This window comes from Corvus brachyrhynchos, unplaced genomic scaffold (assembly GCF_000691975.1).
Source record: "Corvus brachyrhynchos isolate BGI_N302 unplaced genomic scaffold, ASM69197v1 scaffold202, whole genome shotgun sequence".
Classification (NCBI taxonomy): domain Eukaryota; kingdom Metazoa; phylum Chordata; class Aves; order Passeriformes; family Corvidae; genus Corvus; species Corvus brachyrhynchos.
This window is the reverse complement of record NW_008238132.1, coordinates 826,761-846,126: the sequence shown is the minus strand read 5'-3', so window position 1 is coordinate 846,126 and position 19,366 is coordinate 826,761. Positions and strand designations below refer to the sequence as shown.

Genomic DNA, 19,366 nt, shown 5'->3' with positions numbered 1-19,366 from the left:
TTAACTTGCTAGAAAAGCACAAAACATGCACACCATACATCAGGCATGATCCATACACATTGGTCACACACATATGTCCATTTTCATTCAGAACAGTGGGAGAAAAACCCAAAACAGACCAGAAAAAAAGGAGAGAGATCATACTTCCATGCTCTCTCTTCCCCCAATAGCTCTTGTCCTAGAAGATGATTAGAGTTTATTACTTTCCTTACACTGAGAGCATTCAACCAGTAGAAAAGAGCTCAGTGTTGACCTCTTCTCCAAATTGCTTTCTTTTTTATTGGTGGTGGTGTTTTTTGGTTTTTTGTTTGTTTTTTCTAGTAACAGATCTAGAGAATCCTAGAAGAAGAACACAATATGGTTATCCATTTCCTTTTCAGAGACACCCACAGTACTGAGCTAGAGAGCTGTCCCTCTTTTTTCCACCGTAAAGAACAGTGGATTGTTTTCTAGAAAGCTAAAAAGAGGTGCTTTTAATACTTTTTAATACCTTAACTTCACTAGCAACCTTGTGGTGAGAGCAGCCCTGTGGAAAATGGAATTTGAGAATACTGACTCTCTGCACTAAAGCAGCCATGGACATGACAAAAGAGATTGATCCATTAAGAATGCAAAGTTGCAGGATAATTAACTATGCAGGATAATTTCCCTACTACATTAAAAAATTATTTTCTTTCATATTAGGCTTCCTGACAGATGTGGCACAATTTATAAATTTCCTGTTGATTCCCGTAAGAAAATATGGAAATTCATTTTTCTCAATAGCTGAAATCTGGGATGAAACATTTAATACCAACTGTAAATGTATGGCAAAGTAATTTAAGTTGAAAAAAAATTCATATGGTTATATCTTGTTCATGTTAATATTTTTTCTACTTAAATATATTTAGTCTCCTAAAGCTTTTTTTTTTTTGTGAATGCTAGAAACCTTTTTTTTTTTTTTTTTTTGTGAATGCTTTGGTTCTAGGAGTTTAACAAGTCTCAAAAACTCTATTTTTTTTTCTATACTTTCTTTCTAATGCTTAGAATTTAAAAAAATCCTAAAGGAAAAAAAAAATCCCTTAGAAAGGGCAGTTATAATATCGCAGCATAGTATTTCAGTTAAAGAAAATATCTTATCCAACATGACATTAAAGGTTCATTTTCAAGCAGAAAAAGCTATGCCACGCCTTCTACTTGAGACTTGCTGGTATGAACAATTTCCACTACTTGTATCTAAACCTGTCTCTGAGTTCATTTACATGAGTGCTCATTACCAAATGTTCTATTTAGCAACTTCATGATAGACTCAATTATTTAAATTTAAAACTATGATTTTTGAATTGACAGTTGTTTCAGATCCATATTCCTAACACCCGTCATGCATCCCTAATACTTTTCGTACAAGGTGATGAAATGCCAAATACAGAAATGGGAAGCACAAAAAAAGTTCAATGTCAAGGTGGAAAAACAGAGTGTACTCACTAGAAATAACATTTCACAGGTTTTTCAGAAACTGCATGCTGCTGATCTGCTCCTACCCTCCCTAAATTTTAAAGAACCATAACTGCGTTATACAGCTTCTAGAAACTGCCATTTTAAAGTAAAATTCCAAATCATGAAATTTGATTTTTTCAAGAATGCCCTCTCCCTGTAGGTGTGCATGTTTGAAATGGCTAATGGGAAGCTTCTATTATGATCTAGTGTATTACTTATACAGCACTATAAATGTATGTTTGCAGATTAATAAAACAGAGAAGGAGCCTACAACTTAAGGGGAGAAACTTTTTGACTTTACATATTGTTCTAGCAACATCTCCTCAGTATGTAGTCAAAGGGAGGACATTCTTCCAGTTTCTGTGGGGAAAATTACCTTGTGCCATTCGACTACAAGTAAAGGCTCTTCCTCCATTGTTGTTGGATGAACTCTGCAGGCTGCCCATTCGTGGGACAGCACCAGTGTGCATAGCCCATTTATTCTTGTCATCTAACTACTTTTTTTTAATAACAAAGCATATATAACCTATGGTTTTTATGTCATTTTATTTCTCCCCACCCACATTTGTCTAGAAAAAAAAATCCCTATAATCTTGCTCTAATTCACTTAATTGTTGATTGTTCAGAACTTCTTGAATTCTTTAAAGAATGGAATGCTATTTTCATCTTCCCAATACAAGGCCCAAGCATAAAAATATCTTTTCAATCTCAGCCTATAAATTATTCATGATGCCCCAGGCAGTGCGCTCCATATCATGAAATAAATAACTGGGTTTGATAACGTCATTATCAAAGAAAGCAGTTTTCTTGATGTGAACAGAGCCTTAAAGATAGACTTAACAGTGTTCTTTTCACTCTGATTCCTGTCCACAGTACCGAGACCCATATCTGCAATCCTGTCTTGAGAAAGTGCTTCTAGTGGGGAATTTTCTAAAGGAGAAAAAAGGACTGAAGATTGGAGGACCTATCAAGATCCATGTTTCATCCACATGAAGTACTACAGCCATTTTCATCAGGACCAAAAAAAGGGGTATTTTGTGAATGCATAAAGCTTTCATAGTTTAATGCACAGGAAGAGTTTGTTTTGGTGCAAATTTTATGGAACCAAGGCTGAAGGTGCATATGTGGGCACCACATCGAGTGTATAATTTGGAATGTGAGCACAAGACCCTTTAGCACTTAGCACTTTAGGCATGTGCAGCATACACTTGGGCCTGGCAACAGGTTCACACTTGGCTGGCCACAGGGATGAGATGTGGATGTACTGTTCTAGAGATGTAATAAAGTGCAGCAGGTGAGAATGTGATCCTTAGCTCACTGTATCTGTCACTAATCAGTTAATCAGCATTTCAGTTATAATACTAACATTAAGATGAAAGTTTGACTCCTTTTCATTTTCTTTTAAAACAAAATCAGAACTGTTTTCCTTTCATGCAAGAATTCTTTTTCTTTTTTGAAGTACAAAAGAAAGAGACTTGAGGGAAGGACATCCTTGGCTTTTTACCAATCAAAAGGAATGAAACTTGGTTGAAAAAAATAAGAAGGCACTTCTGAAGAATGGGTTATATTAATTACCTGATTAAATTCAGGTAATTTAGCATGTCTCTCTAGCCATAAATAAACGTACACTTCAGTTAAACAGGTACTTAGACACTTATATCTAGAAAAATTACTGCTTTCCAAATAGATATATATTTACAGGTGAAATAGAAAACTGGGTAGAGTGGCAACCTAGCTTAACAAATGTTAAATTAATTCAAAGCTGTTAGTAATAAAAAAAAGTGGGTTTACATGACTCTCCATTTATACTTGCTATGTCTATACATTCAGTCCAAGGATAGGAAAGAGTAATAAAAAAATACAGTGTAATTATGGGCCATTTTTTAATTTTTTGTTTCTAAAATCTCATGACACGACAGGATTTCCTTCCTGCATCCTGCTCAAAAAGACAGAAAACACTAGCAACAGAGTGGATCTTTCAATGCATATTCCATCATTTTGTGGTTTGGCCATACAGAGTACCTGCAGGATGCATTGAATTATTATGTTAATGTAATTTGTTTGCACTAACAGTTTTAGTCTCAGCAGGTTCATCCCAACTCAAAACTTTTGAGTAACATCAAAAAGGCAACTAGTGCAGATGTACAGCTGGAATATCTGTGCAAATGTTGTACCTTTCCATAAACAGGTGATTGAGTATTAAAAAAATTAAATTTCATTGCAGTTGACTTTATTAATTCTGAATGCTTGCACAGTAACTTTAATGCCTTCAATTTGGAAATAAACTAAACTACAGCTCTGAGTAGAACTAATCCCCAGAGTCCCAGAATACTTGCAAACTCATTTGAGATCAACAATGCCTGCTAATATTGACGCTATGATATAAGCAAAAGTATCCCTTTAAGGTAGACAAAGTAATATCCACAAGACTTGATCTCAAAGACTTTTGGTGGAATTTGGAATTTAGCTGTTTAAATGCAAGTACTACAATCCTCACAAAAAAACCCCTAACTCTGCTCTTGCCTGACTTAGAGGTACTGACTGTGCAGTGACTTCCCTGTCAGTGTTAATGCATTTATCCAAAGACTAATAAAGGTAAAATGCATAAACAGCTGTTTAAATAGAGTCCTGAACAAAACACTGTTTCATTTAGGTGAATGCCTAAACCAGTGAGCTAGAGTGATGCTTCTCTTGTATTCACTTTTAATACATTATTCTTCAGCTTTGTGTTGAGCATTCTCGCAGTTTCAGTGAGAAGGGTTAAAATGTGCCCTTGCCTAGAATAACTTGTTGGTTTAGTTAAAAGATATTGTGGGGTTAATCATACCAAAGTGGGAAATTAAGTGGGAAATTAATTCTGTTCTCTCTGGGTGAATAACTTAATTGCATAAAAGATGGGGAGCTGTTGTGCCTGGAATTTTCTTATGGATCTAATCAATGTCATTAAACTACTCTCTCTTTAAATTTTTAACTGTGACTCACAGTTAATAAAGATCCAACAAACTCTGTGATTGTTTTTATTATCCTTACCTATGAAATACCTTTTGTGCACAGAAGTATCCCCCCAAAATCCAGGTGTATTTACAAAAATAATGCCTGGTGAACAGAGGAGGGGGGGAAATCACAGAAGGCACTTGTTGCTGATAAGAAAACAGGTTGTAATGCAGCAAGTGCTTTGGCAAACCATGAGGACCACATGGGGTGTGTCAAAATGTACCCAGCAGAAGAATTCTGTCTGCAAGCAGCCTGTACACAGGCAATTATACTACAGACATTGGCACCAAGGGACAAAATCAACCTCAGAGGAGTGAATCAAATAGAGCTCAAGACATGTTGTGAAATTGCCCCAAGGAATGGGCAAGCAGCCAATAAAACATAAGGCAGCATGGTCAGAAATGAGTTGTGTCATGGCCTAACATATGGGATGAATAAAAATCAGAAGAATAAACTCCTTCCCTGTCTGAAAGTCTTACACAAAGGATAAAGTTGTGTCCTATCCATGTCTTTCTCTAGGTGCCTGAGTATTTAGAATATACTTAGCAGAGAAATCATTCTTCTCTCCATTGGAGTAATCCTGAGAGCACAGAGCTCCATAAAGTCAGTTAATTGTGAGTAAGTAGTAAGAATGTAGCTGGTTTAGATATATCATCACAGAAAATCAATGGAGGAACTGACTGAGTGGTAAACATCCTCTATTTGTAACTTAATTTAAATTTAGCAGAGGTATTTCCTTGCTCTAGAACTTCAAGACATTTGATACTGGTTAATTTTTCCACAAATTCTATAATTTCAAATTCACACTATAAAAATAAAAGGTTATAAATTGTGTATAAATCCTACAGAATTCGTCATAGATTGTATAAATACAGATGCTCTTTCAGGAACAACTCTGTAATGACAGAATGCTATGAAGCCATAATTTTTATCTGGTTTTTTTTGTTGGGTGTTTTTTTTCCCCACATCTATATTATAAAATCTTAATCTGGACAGATGAACATTTTTATTCTATACAAAATATAGCTTCAAATGTACCTTTTTGTGGTTTTCCCCCAATTTCTTTACTGACAAATGGATGAAATACATTAGGTTTAGCAGGAATAATGATGTAACTGTTTAGTAAGGAGGGAAAAGTTTGGCATGGACTTGCAGAAACAAAATACTTACACTTTCTGTGTGTAGCATTTTTGCTTAAATAGAATAAAAGGGGGGAAAAAACACTGTTTTTTTAATCCAAGTTGCAATAAAAAGAGGGATACTTTCTAATTTCACCTATGAGCCAAAGGGGCCAATGTCCAATGCAAAGTTCACAGAAACAACTTTGATGCTACATGCTGCATACCTCTCCAAGTTTAAGGCTGCTTGTACTGACTGAACTGTCATTTTGTGAAAAAGCAGAATTAAGAACAACATACCAGAAAACTTGCTTGCTTTTAGAATAACATTGTCAGGCAGTGAATTTAGGGGAGGGAAAACAACAGAAGGGAATCATCCCTTCATTATGGGAAAAGTGGAAAATCCCTTAAAAATTTCAAAGCAACCAATATCAAGAGCCAAAAGAGACAGGCTGTGCAAAGCCCAGATTTACATGAATTCCAGGCAGAAACAGCAATACTCTCACCTAATACTGTGTTTGCCCTAGAAATTGAATTATTGCTTGCAACAGTGGCTGCGTTCTGCATGCAAGCCGTAACGCTCCTTTGTACAAGGTCAGCTCCTCTTTCTACTTCTTATTATTCTCAGAACAGCAGTCCAGCTCATTGATACAGAGAAGGAGAAATGTCAGATGATTGGCAAGTGTCTCACCAGCAGGAAGTTAGCTGATAAGCTTCTTAGGCAGTGAGCTCTGGTAAGCAGGAAGCACTGGAGCCAGCTCAAGGAAGTTACCCTTAAAATTGCTTTGCTCAGACCTCAACCTCAGCTGCCTAATTAGAAGCTGTTGAAAGGAAGAATCTCTGGTGTGCATTTTTCTATAGACAAGACTCAGGAAACATGTTGCTTTGGTGGCAGTAAACAGGGAGATAAATGTTTAAAAGATACCATAAAAAACCATCAGTCGGATCACGAATACAAGAGTGGAAAAAACAGAATAATATAAGTGTTCACTGAAAGGTTTTGAAGCAGCCTGGGACAGGTCCCAGTGGAAAAGCAGCAGGCAAACAGGCAAGCTATGCAAATGAGTATTGGCAATTTGAACATTTCCTGTTTGTGGAACCCGATCAGGCCCAGTGAAAGGAATGCTGCATAATGAGGACTATCATATTTCTCAACATGATCTGCTGTATAGGAAGAACACTGACAGACCTTTTCTTTATAATGATTTAATCATATAGACAGGCACTCTCATTCTTTAAGGAAAAGACAAAGGATATTAAATTTGGAGCATTAGATGGAGCTAATGATAGGATGTCTGTGTGAACAGAGAAGGGCTTAGAGATTTAAATGCATGGTCTGCTAAAGTTATTAAAATAACATTTGCCTGAGTCTTCTTTCTCCCTACCCTGAAGTAGTGACTAGGGCTGCGTTGTCATAAAATTGTGAGATCTCTAAACTCATTAAGGCACTCAAATCATTTTAGAAGTGCTCTCTGTATGAGTATTTATGTGCATGTGTGTGCATATATATATATGTATGACAAACTCTGATTATGACATTATTTTCAATATGATTCAAAAGGGATTTTGTTATTTAGGGTTCCTCTTCCTTCACATATGCTTCCTGCCACAATACACCCCTTCCCCCCATCAAGAAATCTCAACGAGCTGTTCCTTGGGGATACAAACATTACCTAGCTGGGGCTGGTTTTGGCATTGCCTTCTAATTCTGACAGATACAGCTTTGTTGCTAACACTGATGAAAAATCATCACATGCCTAGTTGAACACCCAAAGCACACACCATTAAGTAGCTTCCTCCACTGTGCAAGCGGACAGGTTCTAGCACCTGCAGATGATACCAGAGAGTCTCAATTACGCATTTTTTGTCTCAAAGCTAATTATCAGGGCAGTCACAGAAGTTCATCATAGATGCTACTGGAAGCAGGTCTGTCGTGTTAGGGTCACTACCACCCATTTCAGCTGCCCTTCAGTCCTTAGAAGAAACATGCAGCTGCCCCTCCCCAGCAGCTGCCATCAGCTTTTCATAAAAGCAAGGTGACTTCGCAAGGGAGAACACAACAGCCCCCAGGACCAGCTCCATTAACTCCATGGCACTGATATCCATGATCTTTGGGAAAGGCTCAGCTATCAAACCCTCTAGGATCCTTCCTGCAACTGTGGGCTAGGAAGTAGGAACTTACCATATTTAGTGAAGGCTTGATGAGAGTGCAGGAGGATGACTACGGCATGCAGTGGCTTCCTGAGTGTTTGTGACCTATCAGTGGAGTTGGCAGCTTGCAGTTTAAGTATTAGTGCTCCCATATACACCTCCCTTTCTACTCCCCTGCTGATGGCACAGACACATTCTAAAGCCTTTCAAGGTTACTTAACTTCAACACATTGGCACAGCAGGGGGAAGTAAAGACTGGAAGAAGGAATCATCTCTGAATTCCCATCTTGTCAGGGTGGATATTTAGAAGCTATAGACATATATATGTATATAGAGACATGCACATAAATAAATAAATAATAAATGTAACAGAAAATATGGATCAGAAATGGAGTTTCACAAGACAGTCCTATGCTGTAATTTGTGGAGTATATGTCACAGGCACAATAGAAAGTTAAAGCTTAGAGGCATTATGGACTGTCATGTCAAATCATACTTAGAATGCTTTAATATGTGGATTACAGATACATTAAGCCATACTCTCCCCTGACTATTATGTCAATGGGACTTTGCATATTTGAATAATACTACAGTGTATAATCCTAGTACTATGCCATGCATGCACAATAGGTCTGGGTATACCTGAAATGAGTAGCAGAAGTCCAGGTTTTTTGACAAAATATTAGTTATTTTTAGTGCATATCCAGAGGGATGGATGTAATTGTTTTTTTAAACTCTCTTTATAATAAAATTAGCAATCACAAATGTGCATTTATGATAAAAAACCTCTTTGTGTTTCAATAAAAAAAAAACCAGCACAACATTTTTCCCACCCCTTCTCTTTTATTTTCAGATCACTACTTCAGTGCATTGGAGCTGAACTGAAGATCTGAAAACAACTATGCTATCTTAACTACTTCTCTTTTCCTCTCTGCCCTCCAAATGGGTCCTTGCTGTTCCCAATTACTGAACTGTCCTTTCGTCTTCTCAAGGGAGATTCAATCTTTCCTCATCTCTACCTACCAATGCTCCCTCTTTCAATCAGTTACTGAATTTCATCTCCTCTCTTCCACCACAAATTTGAGTTCCCCACAAATTTAGGTAGCACTCACCTGTGCCTAACTTCCTTCTCCTCAACTTACTGATTTGTTTCTTCCAATGTATAAAGAATAGGACATATACTGGGAGAGTGAACACAACAAAACCAGAAAGGAGTTTCTATGAAAAACTTTATTCCTGTAAAACTGATTAAAGATGGTTGTGGTTATGTTTGCATTAGCAGTTTCTTTTAGGCAACAGGAGCATATCTATTGGGTGAAACAGCTGTTGCTGAAACTTGATGTACATAATACATGAAGTTTGTTGGAGATTTACTTCAGACTATCTCCAGTCTTGCATCTTTTTCTGGCTTCCACACAGAAGTTGGAAGTATGCTGATTAATTTCATCCCAAAGTAATTCATTTTATGTACCCTTAAATAACTCCACATTGCAAACCAGAGTAGTTACAGTTAGAAAATTTGCTGCAAAGGTCTTCCTCACCTGAGTTAAATGGTAATTTAGATGCACAGGTATCAAACATGGTAATTTACTACCAAAATCACCACAGCTAACTTCAGGCACAAACTGAAATATCAGAAGATTGTGAGTGTAGTTGTCAGAAATCCTTCTTTTCCCAGCTGAGAGAAACAGAGTTTTCCAGAGGAAAAATCAGTAGAGGGCCCCGTAGAGCATGCTAAATGTTGTTTTTGTTTGATGCGAAGAACTTTAAAAATTCTAAGTATTAGAGGTTTATAAGAACATTAATATCTGGAACGTATGTGTGGAATAAAGCAAGACAAGCTTTAATCTTGAAACAATCCCTAGCTTTCAGGAAATGCATGGGACTTGTACGGGAGAGCTTATACAAGGATTGGCTATTATAGGATTCTTGGACTTTCGTGTCAAAAATATATATCCAGTGTTGGAGATGGTTCTGGAATAAACAGAGATCATGAATCTGATCTCATAGCGAAACGCTAATCTTAATGTGTCATTTATTTCCCTTCACAGGTAGATTATTCTCATCCTGAATATCAACCACAGCTATGCATCAAAACCTGCCCTCAGAAAGAAAAATTTTCTTCTATCCCTTTCTTCTTTCTGCCTCTCTTCTGGTGTTTTGGCTTCACACCTCCCCTTGGGTTTTATATTCTTATGGTCTCCACTATCCTCTGTTTTCCTTCTACAGCCCCATATTTATATAAGCACCTGTTGAGGCCTCTATTTTTCTGTCACTTATCTCCCCTAGTTGCCTTCTCCCCTAATTCTGGATTACCTTTCTGCCCTTTCCTTATCTTGAGAGATATCGTCAATCTGTGAGTACTCTGTGGTTTATGCTATAACATTTAGTAAAGAAGGAGAGACACATGTCCAGAGTGCTTGCTTATTTTTGAAGCTGTGAGGCAGCATCTACTCTTCTGTAGTTTTAGTGGTTTGCCTTTTTAGAGACACACTTTTTTTCAGCTAATTTCTAAAAACACTCAACCTTTCTATCTAAAAAGCCACAAGCACGTTGCCTGTGATAGCAGTGCTCAAGTTCAGTGATTGGTTTTTAACAGCAAAAGAAGGGGGCTAGTTTCCATGCTGTGTAGGAGGGTGCCACAAATTTGAATTCTTTTTATTTCCTACCACAAAAAAACATCATCTGTCCTGTGCTTTCCTGCCTGGAAAATCAGCTAGCTCACTTCTGATTGGAGGAAAATAGTGTTTGTAAAGTGAATGACAACAGAGTTTAGGCTCAGGTTTTGAACATCATAGCAATACGGACACGGACAAAGAGTATTCAAAGAAGCATCAGCTTGCAAAAACAATCCACAAAATAGTGGGGAATAGACCTTCACCTTATGTAGAAGCTCTTAAGGAGCCACTACAGAGGCTGAAGGAAGAAGAAGATTACAATGGGGAACAAATTATTTTTGGTAATGTATTGCCACTCTATTCCCACTAAAAACTGCTTGCTACCGTGAATGAGCACGTACAAATTGTCAATAAATCCTGAAGACTTTTGTGACTAAGAATTGTTTTAAATATCAGCCCATGCCTAACCAGTCTATTATAGGTGACTAAATATGCTTTGGTGTACAGTATTATGCTTCACAATGTGCATTCCTGGCTCAATAAAGTATAACCTCTTGTGTCCTGTTGCTTTGTTTAATTAATTTTAAAGTTCTTTTTAATTATTAACCTGAATTCTTTATTATTTTCCCTTTGCAATGGACGACTTAACACAGCTTTCATGCCTGTTCCCACCCCCTCTGACTCACGTAGAAATACAGTCTGAAGGAAAGCTGAAAACTTAAGCTTTGATGCCTGAAAGTCTGTTTTATTTTCTGGTATTAGATTAGTCGTTCTGTTAGGCAAGGCACTTTAATGAGTATTTTCTCTGTATTTTCTAACTGGATAAATAAATTCAACATGGTTGTGTGGTTTGGTTTTTTGTTTTTCTTTTTTAAATATATAAAAAAATGAGTATATGGGGGGGGGGAAAGTATCATAATAAATCAGCTTTTAAGATAGTTATGCTGTAAATTTCTTTTCCCCTCCTGTGGAGATAAAGACTGTAACAGTTTAAAGCACTCTGTCCAAAACTTGCACCTCTGTATATTATTTGAAGCCACTGAAAAGTACGTGTGTTGAAGCTGGGTGGGTCTTTTTTTTAAGTTTGTCTTTGGTTTTGGTTATTTTCATAAACATTGTAATTTATTCCACCAAGTCTCTATAAACCTTTAAATTACAGTGCAGGAATGGAATGTTCAGGCTTCAGGAGAAAATGGCTCCTGGGGAAAAAGTCAAACCTTCTGTACTGTTATGTGATACCAGAGTATAATGAGTATGTAAAGTATCAAATTAAAAAATGCTAGCAGTTTATTATAGCTGAGCAATCACTGAATGAGAAACAGGTTTCCCTTTCATTGAGCATTAAGGACATGACCTGAGGCTGATAAGCGCACTGCTGCCTCAGATTTGATTTAGGGCTAGAGTAGTTGCCAGCCAAAAATCAACCTAGGATTTGTTTGTTTGTTTAATCAATAATTTTCCAAGCTGCTTATAGGAAAGAAGTATTGTAATGAATTAAGAAATTAACTAGGCTTAAGTTATGCATTTACATTTATCATACTCAGTTTTTTCTCCAAGCCACTGCAATACAAATCATCCTTTGAAGACAGCTAGACCCTACACAACAATTCCTTATGGTTGTGTAAATTTCATCACAGTTCTGCACACTTTTGGTGTCCATTTGTCTTCTCTGACACCTCCTCCTCAGTGGCTGCAATATTTGTTGTTGATGGAGAAATTACCACTGAATTAAGGGAAGTGGATGCATTGCCCTTTAAATCTTATGAGCTAGCCAAAGCATCCTTGAGGCATTTGCCTGGTTCTTTCCATGCGTCATGTCTCCTGGCTGTTCCATTGCTGTGATCACACAAGTCCAGCTTTTTGCAAATGTGTTGAGTCCAGCATCAGGATATATTCCTGTGTGAAGGTCTCTGCCTGGTCCCATGCCTGCTGCAGGACCACAGCTGGCACAGCTGTCATCAGTGTTCACAGAAGCTTCCACACAGCCAAGTGTGCAGGATCCAATTAGCACCAACAAGGATGACTGGGACAACAGACATGTGCCCAAGTCCTGCCTGATGGGAAGGTGAGGTGTGTTGAGAGTCTACTCCTGTATATAACCCTCAGAAGCTGTCACAGCTCCCCTAGCGGTTGCAGTGGGGATCCTGCAACATGCATATACCAAACCAGGAGTCCCGCGGAAAGGAAATATATATGGACAGACAGATTCTTGATAGCTGTTTCAGAGATGTTTATTTCTCCAGCCGCATGGCCGGAGCTCTGCCCAGGAACTGTTCCAGTCACGGGACCAAGGGTCCTTCTGCCCGCGCAGGGAACACAAACCAACCAATGGGAACGAGGCTGAGCAGGGACAGGGAAACCCCGTGTCTGTGCCCTCAGGGCCCCTCTCCCAGGGCTACACGGCAGGGGAGGGACCCCAACACCTAGCCTCAACAGGACTTTTGACATTAAACCCTGCACTGCTGCTTGGTAGAACATGAGGCACTTGGCCACTCTGAGCAGTCTCTTCTGCTCAGCAACAGGTCAGGATGTTCTTGGATCGGGCACAGGATCAGGCCCAGCGAAGGCAACAAGGGCCAGACACAGCACTTGGATGGCTGGACAGGACCATGAGGACAGGGTCTGGACCCACAGGGCAACTGAAGGCAGGGCCGTGAGACAACAGGGCTGAAGCTGGGCTGAAATGCAGCTGCCAACAGTTCCCAGGATGGGAGCACAGGATGCCACTGTGTGCCCAGGAGCCTGACGTCAGGATCAGCAGTAGGAAGGGGCTGTAATCCACTGTCCCTGGCTGCAGCAGCCAGGCTTCAAAACAGTGGGTCCACAAGACCCACAGTTGTTCCTGGGAAACACATGTTCCTCTCCATTCTGCCTCCACAGGATTTTCCTGCCACTCACGTATTTTTGAGAAAGACTGTACGCCATACATCAAAGTTAAAGTTTTATACACAAATTTTTGAGCTAGTGAAGAATAACAAAATATAAATAGACCTATAACAAAATCAAACAAGCAAGCAGATGTTTTCCTTCCACACAGGTAATTTAAAGATTTTGTGAAAATTCAATTCAAGTTTAGAATAACCAGGACAAAGCATTCATAGCACATTTTTCTTTCAATTAAATCATTCTTAATGCTAGGAATTGATGTTGTTTGTAATACAGTTTCTTTTTTCTTCTCTTTGTCTCTAATGGAAATGTACTACAGGATGAACTAGAAGAGAACTAATATGAGATGCATCATTTGGAAAGGTAAATTTCTGAGAGAGACATTACCAAGCAGGAAATACTGATTCTGAATAAAATTATCATCTCTGTCTTAATTGCATTTATTGACACAATAGTAATACTCTTCCCATTTCTTAGGTTTCATCCCTGACTGCTGCAATCACAATGAGCCTACTGTACAGTTTGCTTGACCACACTTTATTGCATTTTCCATGTAAGTAATCCCTGTTCTGTCGCAATGTCTTTCCTAAAGTACTGTAATAGAGAAGTAGAAATGCTAATACAGACTAACGCAGCAGGTGGGGGCTGTTTGCTGACTTCCTCCTTGTGATCTTTGAACAGTTCACCCTTGCCATTTTCCACATATTTTGTTCTTTTTTTCTTCTATTCAAAAAATGCTGGTTTTCTGGTTTTATCTTACTTTTTCTCCTGCTCAGTGAAGCTGTAGATCTATTCATTTATAAAGAAGAAGCATCCACAGACCAAGACAGAAAATATATCATAGTGGTTGGGGTTGTAAAAACCCATGAGAAAATGGTGATTGCACCAAAAAAAAAAAGTGCTTAACCTTTTTCTTGTGGTTCTCATGAAACAGTAAGTTTTTTCCAATGAGAAAAGAAATGGTATTTGGAAATTAAGAATGTTGGTAGCTCTTTACTCTCCCCATCTTCGAAGGAATTTGGCCAAAGTTAAAGCCTAAGTTGAGGGAATATTAATTATTTTAACTTAATTTGCAATAAGCATTCAGTGTTGCAGGGGTTTTATTTTGTTAAGTCAGAACTAAATGTGTTTTGGCAGAACACCAGCATTCTTCCTTCCCCCTCCCCAACCAAACTCCTCCCAAACTCCCTTTTCCCAGTCTGTTTGAAGACCTGGACTTTCATTATCCTGTGTGTGGGATGCTGCACCCCGTCTTTGCCGCAGACATGGGATAAGAGTGATAATTTTGACTCATCCAAGTTCACACACTGTATCCTCAGACTGCACTGGACCTTTTTGGTACTTCTATATAAATGTACCAGTTGTAGACTACAGACAAAAAGCACTGCTCTGGGCTCTCTTTTTCTTCTTTCCCATCTGTGTCAGCCACAGACTAGCCCACTTGTTTCTCAGAAACTGCAGATAGCGTTTTGTTATGCTTGAGTCTCTCTCAGAACAGCATTTTTCTTTCTCTGATGCTAGTCAGTAACTTTCTCATAATCAATGAATGTCATTCACACTGGCAGGTTATTTCCATTCATCTTTACCAAGAACTCATTAGTCACTGGAGTTCTCCATAAAACATTTTGATTAATAGCCTCTCTGGTTTTTGGTTGAGTAAAAAATTTCTGTTGTATTTGGTGAATTTCTCAGTCATTTAAGCACAGAATCTTAGAAATCACAGAGCTGAAGGTTTACACCCAGTCTTACCTGCACACAGGCAAGATAAAAATTACTTCAACAAATACTAAAAGAATATGTAGTGGCTCTTAAAAAAACCGAAACACCCAGAAACAAATAACAAAAACCAACAGTCTATGCAATCATCTTCTTATATTGCTTCTCTAACCCTTGGCTTTCAAAAATTTCCGTGGAATCTAAATTAAGCCTTTGTTGAAAATTCAGCTGCTTTCTCTCTTAGACCTTATGCTCACAGAGAATAGTCATTCACTGCTGTCATAAGTTTTTACCTAATAAAAGAGATTTGTGTCCCTTATTGTTCTATCTGATAGACTGAATAAATGCAATTATTTCAACCTTTCTTTTTCTTCATAGTTCACTTTTTCTACATGCTTTATTAGTCTTACTACTCTGCAACTTATCACAATCGTCTCTAAACCACGTTGTTGGACTCTGTTCTAGCCAAGGATCCACTAAAGCCAGGAAGAGCTAGAAAAAAGAATTATTCCTATGTCTTACATACAACAGTCATCTTAATTCATTCAAGAATGAGATTTTCCTGTTTTGCAACAGGATCACACTAGTGGCTTCTATTCATTTTGAGGTCTATGTTAAGCCTTTTATCTTTTTCATCCAACTACACAGTCAGCTAGTGCCTATTTCAAATGTATGTATCTTATTTCTCCTTTCTAAGTTCAATGCTTTGCACCTGTCTAAAATCAATCACACAAAGTTCAAGGAACATCTCCTCCCAAGGCCTCATTTTTGACCTCTGAAATGTGTTTGCCACCTTCCCCAGAGTGAATTCTGCTATAAAGTTTGTATATATTACACAGATTATTCAAAGAGTCTTATACCAGAATGAAGTGTTGACTTTAAAGAAACTAATTTAATCAGGTTTATATGATTTACTGGGTCTTTTGCAAAAAACTGCTGCTGCTGCTGGTGCAATTGTGTATTCACATAAGTTTTCTTCTCAATTGTCATTTCTACAGACTTCTGCTGTGCAAAGCCAATCACTGTTTTGTGTGGGGTTTTTAGCAGATTCTTTTTCAATTCAGCATACCATATTATGTAAGTAGGACTCTCTGCCTGCTGTTCTATGTTCCCAATGAAACAGAAAGGGATATACAATCCTATCAATGAGGGATACATCTGTTGTTACCCTTTTACCTGTTTCCAATCTTACTTCAGAAGCTGCTTCTCTCCAGACCCTCCTGTATTCAACCAATGATGTATTTCCTGATGTCTTCTGCAACCACCTTCCCAAGGGCTTTTCATATTCCAGTACAGTAAACCATATCTCTGGTTTCTTGGTTACCTCACCAATATCTTGGCTGCTACCTCCTATGATGATCCTTCCTACCTTTGCACACATTATCACTTTGCATCTGGTGTTCATACCTTCAGTCTGCCAAAGCTTGGAATCTATTCGGTTCAATGCTAATTTCTATCATACCAAGCATTTCTAATTGAATTTGGGATGCTTTCTGCAGATTAGTTTTCCTCTCTTCCACTTCCATCTTCATATTTGGCATACTCATATCTAGCAGGAGGACTGACAGCATATAAAGGCCAATTACATACTTCTACAGCCTATTGCAGCTTTTCACTCTGCCCAGGATACAGAAAGTTAAGTGCTGGAATTGCTTGAATAAGTTATTAATATATATGTGCCAAAAAAATAAGGAACCAAGGTAGTGCAGCAGGGAATAACTCCAGTTTACAACTTGACTTCCAGAAAGGGAAACAGAATGACTTCTGAAAAGAGATTGCATTGAATGAGTGAGCAAATTAGAAATTGGAAAGATGATAAGGGAAAGATTTAGAAAGTCTAACAATGCTTTGAAATCCTCTTAGTGCTGCTGTCAGTGCCATAACCAGCCTGCTGCTCTGCTACTTTGTTAAATCAGCCCTTCTAAATGCAGTATTTGTCAGTGACACTACTTGCAATTTGGTGCCGATTCAATACTTAGCAGAATAGGTAAGGACAGCAGAAAAGACATTTGCAGCAGGAAGTTCTCTTTTCACACCATCTGACGAAGTCCAAGGTTATCCATGGTCTATCAGTACATTGGTTAATTGTCAATAAAATGAGGCTAATGGTACAGTTCTTTACAAAGATACTATTTATAATGTTTAATATCCACAGATTTTACATTCATTCTGCGCCATGTAGCAGAGCTAAATGAAGGGTCTCCCAAGTTATTTAATCCCTATTTCAGTTTCTATTTGCTTTGAGTTTTGTCATCCATTTCAATATATATTGGCAAGGTACACCCACTTTGATTTAATATAATAGACCAACATAAGTGAAAAAGATTGTTTGAGTTTTCCGTAAAGCAAACAAACAGATTTTTGCATATTCCTGGCTTAAAGAGCAACATAGGAGTAACCCACTGTTTATTGACATTCTGCCTATATTAAGGCTTCATGATGAGTTTATTGAATAGAATCTGATTTTTAGTATTGGAGACCCACAAACCAGTAATGGCATTTATTTAAGGAAACACATCCATAAATGTTTGATTATGAGCACATACCTAAATTCTATTCACATCAATGTAACCTAAGTATATGCTTAAAATTTTGCTAATTAACCAAGGACTTTCTTAATTAAATTGGGACCTAAGAGAACTTACTAGTGAGAAAATAAATCCTTAGTCAAATTTTGTGCTTTAAAACATGTTTATACACAATGTGATCATCTATGATGTGGAGATACTTACAGCTTTTTACCAGCTAGGCTCGTAGTCCAATGCCTTAGAAAGCTTCGGGCAGCCTAGCGAGGTAGCACGGGCAATCCAGCATTTCAGTAGCTCTGAAAGCAGCAAAGGGTAGCTGCAAAGCTGATACCACCAGCCGAAGCAAAGAGGGAGAAATACAGCTTTTGGTTGCTAATTCCTGCAATTAGAAGCTTTCAAATAGAAACAGACAACAAGAAGTTCACAGAAAGGTGCAAAGCCAAAGAGGGCGGGCCCCCTCTTGGGTCCTTCTTTTATTCGGAGAAGGGGGAAGGGGAGGACTGGGGGCGGACCCGGGGTGACCGGCCAATCAGACACTGCTAAAGAGTCTGAGTTACATTTGGTTTTTGCCCACGAACAAAGGGGTTCAGAGCACATGGCAGAGGCAAGTGTCTTGGGGAGGGGAAGCTTGGAACAGGCAGCAACACTGTAGTAAGTTCTTATAGAGTATCTGCATTACTTTATGGTTTTGAACTTGGATAATGATCATCTACAATACTGAAATCTGTAGTGTTCAAATCCTTTCTATTATCATCTGGAAAGGGGATTACATCTGTTTATGGATTTTTTTTTAACAAAATCTTTTAAATATTCTTGTTCTATCTAGAAAAATGAATTTTATATATGGGACTATGTAACTGATGTTGAGGAATATATCTGGTCCAGGTAGCTTGGCTTGCGAAATGCAGATTTGAGATGCAGATTGAGCTCTGGGTGGGCACCTGAGACAAGAGGCTGTGAACTGCCCAACTTTGGGATACAAACCAGCACAAAGGTGGGTGAATGGACAGCGAGAGACAGGAGCTGGGAATTGCCAAGTTTTTGCATAGCAAAGATGAAGACCATTGACTGCCAGTGAGGTGGATGGACACAGATAGGAAGAGAGAGGCTTGCCCGTGGGTGGACAATGGGGCTATAAAACCCCAGGGCTTCCTTGACTGGGTGCACCTTGGGGGCACCAGCTCAGGCTGTTCCAGTGCTACTGTGCTGTGAATAAATGGCTTTATGGAACAACAAATCTGAGACTCTGCCATGGGAAACCTGGGGTTGAACTGGTGAGGAAACCTGGTCTGACTGTGGAATGGGTGTGTGAGGAGCCGCGGGGGTGTTGGTCACTAGAGCCGCCCGCTGCAAAGGGGTTTCAGGCCCAGTAGTGGCAGTCTCTGGCCTTGGGATGAGACTGCCAGGGAGTCTTATGAATGGTCAGACTGGGAAGTTTCCTTAACACTGAATGATTTGAAAAGCACAGAGGGCCATCCAAGAGTTTATGTCATGTTTGAAAGTAACACTGGTCAAATGGATGCGACAAAAGTACATGAAGAGTTTTGACCACCTTAGATTAAAAGTCGGTGACATTAGCAGCAGCTTCTGTCACCCACAGATGATCCCAAAGTGCTTGATATATTATGCATAGGAAGAACAATCCACCCACTACTGGAACACAATTATCTCTGTGGGAGAAGTGTGGCATTCCATGATAGCAACCACATGCTCTGCCAAGGTAATTTGATGCAATTGCAACTTTGAACACTTACATCCAGCAAGCATAAAAATATAATATATAATGTATAAAAAAAATCTCAACAGAAACAAGTTAATATATAGAGGAACATACATAAATATGTCTAGAAGGAGATGAGGGAAAAGGGTGTTTTAAAAA

At 38.5% G+C, this 19,366-nt stretch overlaps 1 long non-coding RNA gene across 1 annotated transcript in view; it reads right to left on the bottom strand.

Moving 5' to 3' along the window:
- LOC108446612 overlaps positions 1 to 7,844 on the bottom strand; it is a 19,355-nt gene extending 11,511 nt beyond the window's left edge. The window contains exons 1-2 of the long non-coding RNA XR_001861874.1: positions 7,771 to 7,844; positions 1,853 to 1,970 (exon numbers count right to left, since the gene is read on the bottom strand). This is a non-coding gene — a long non-coding RNA (uncharacterized LOC108446612). The remainder of the gene's footprint in view (positions 1 to 1,852; positions 1,971 to 7,770) is intronic.
- Between the last annotated feature and the right edge of the window lie 11,522 nt (positions 7,845 to 19,366).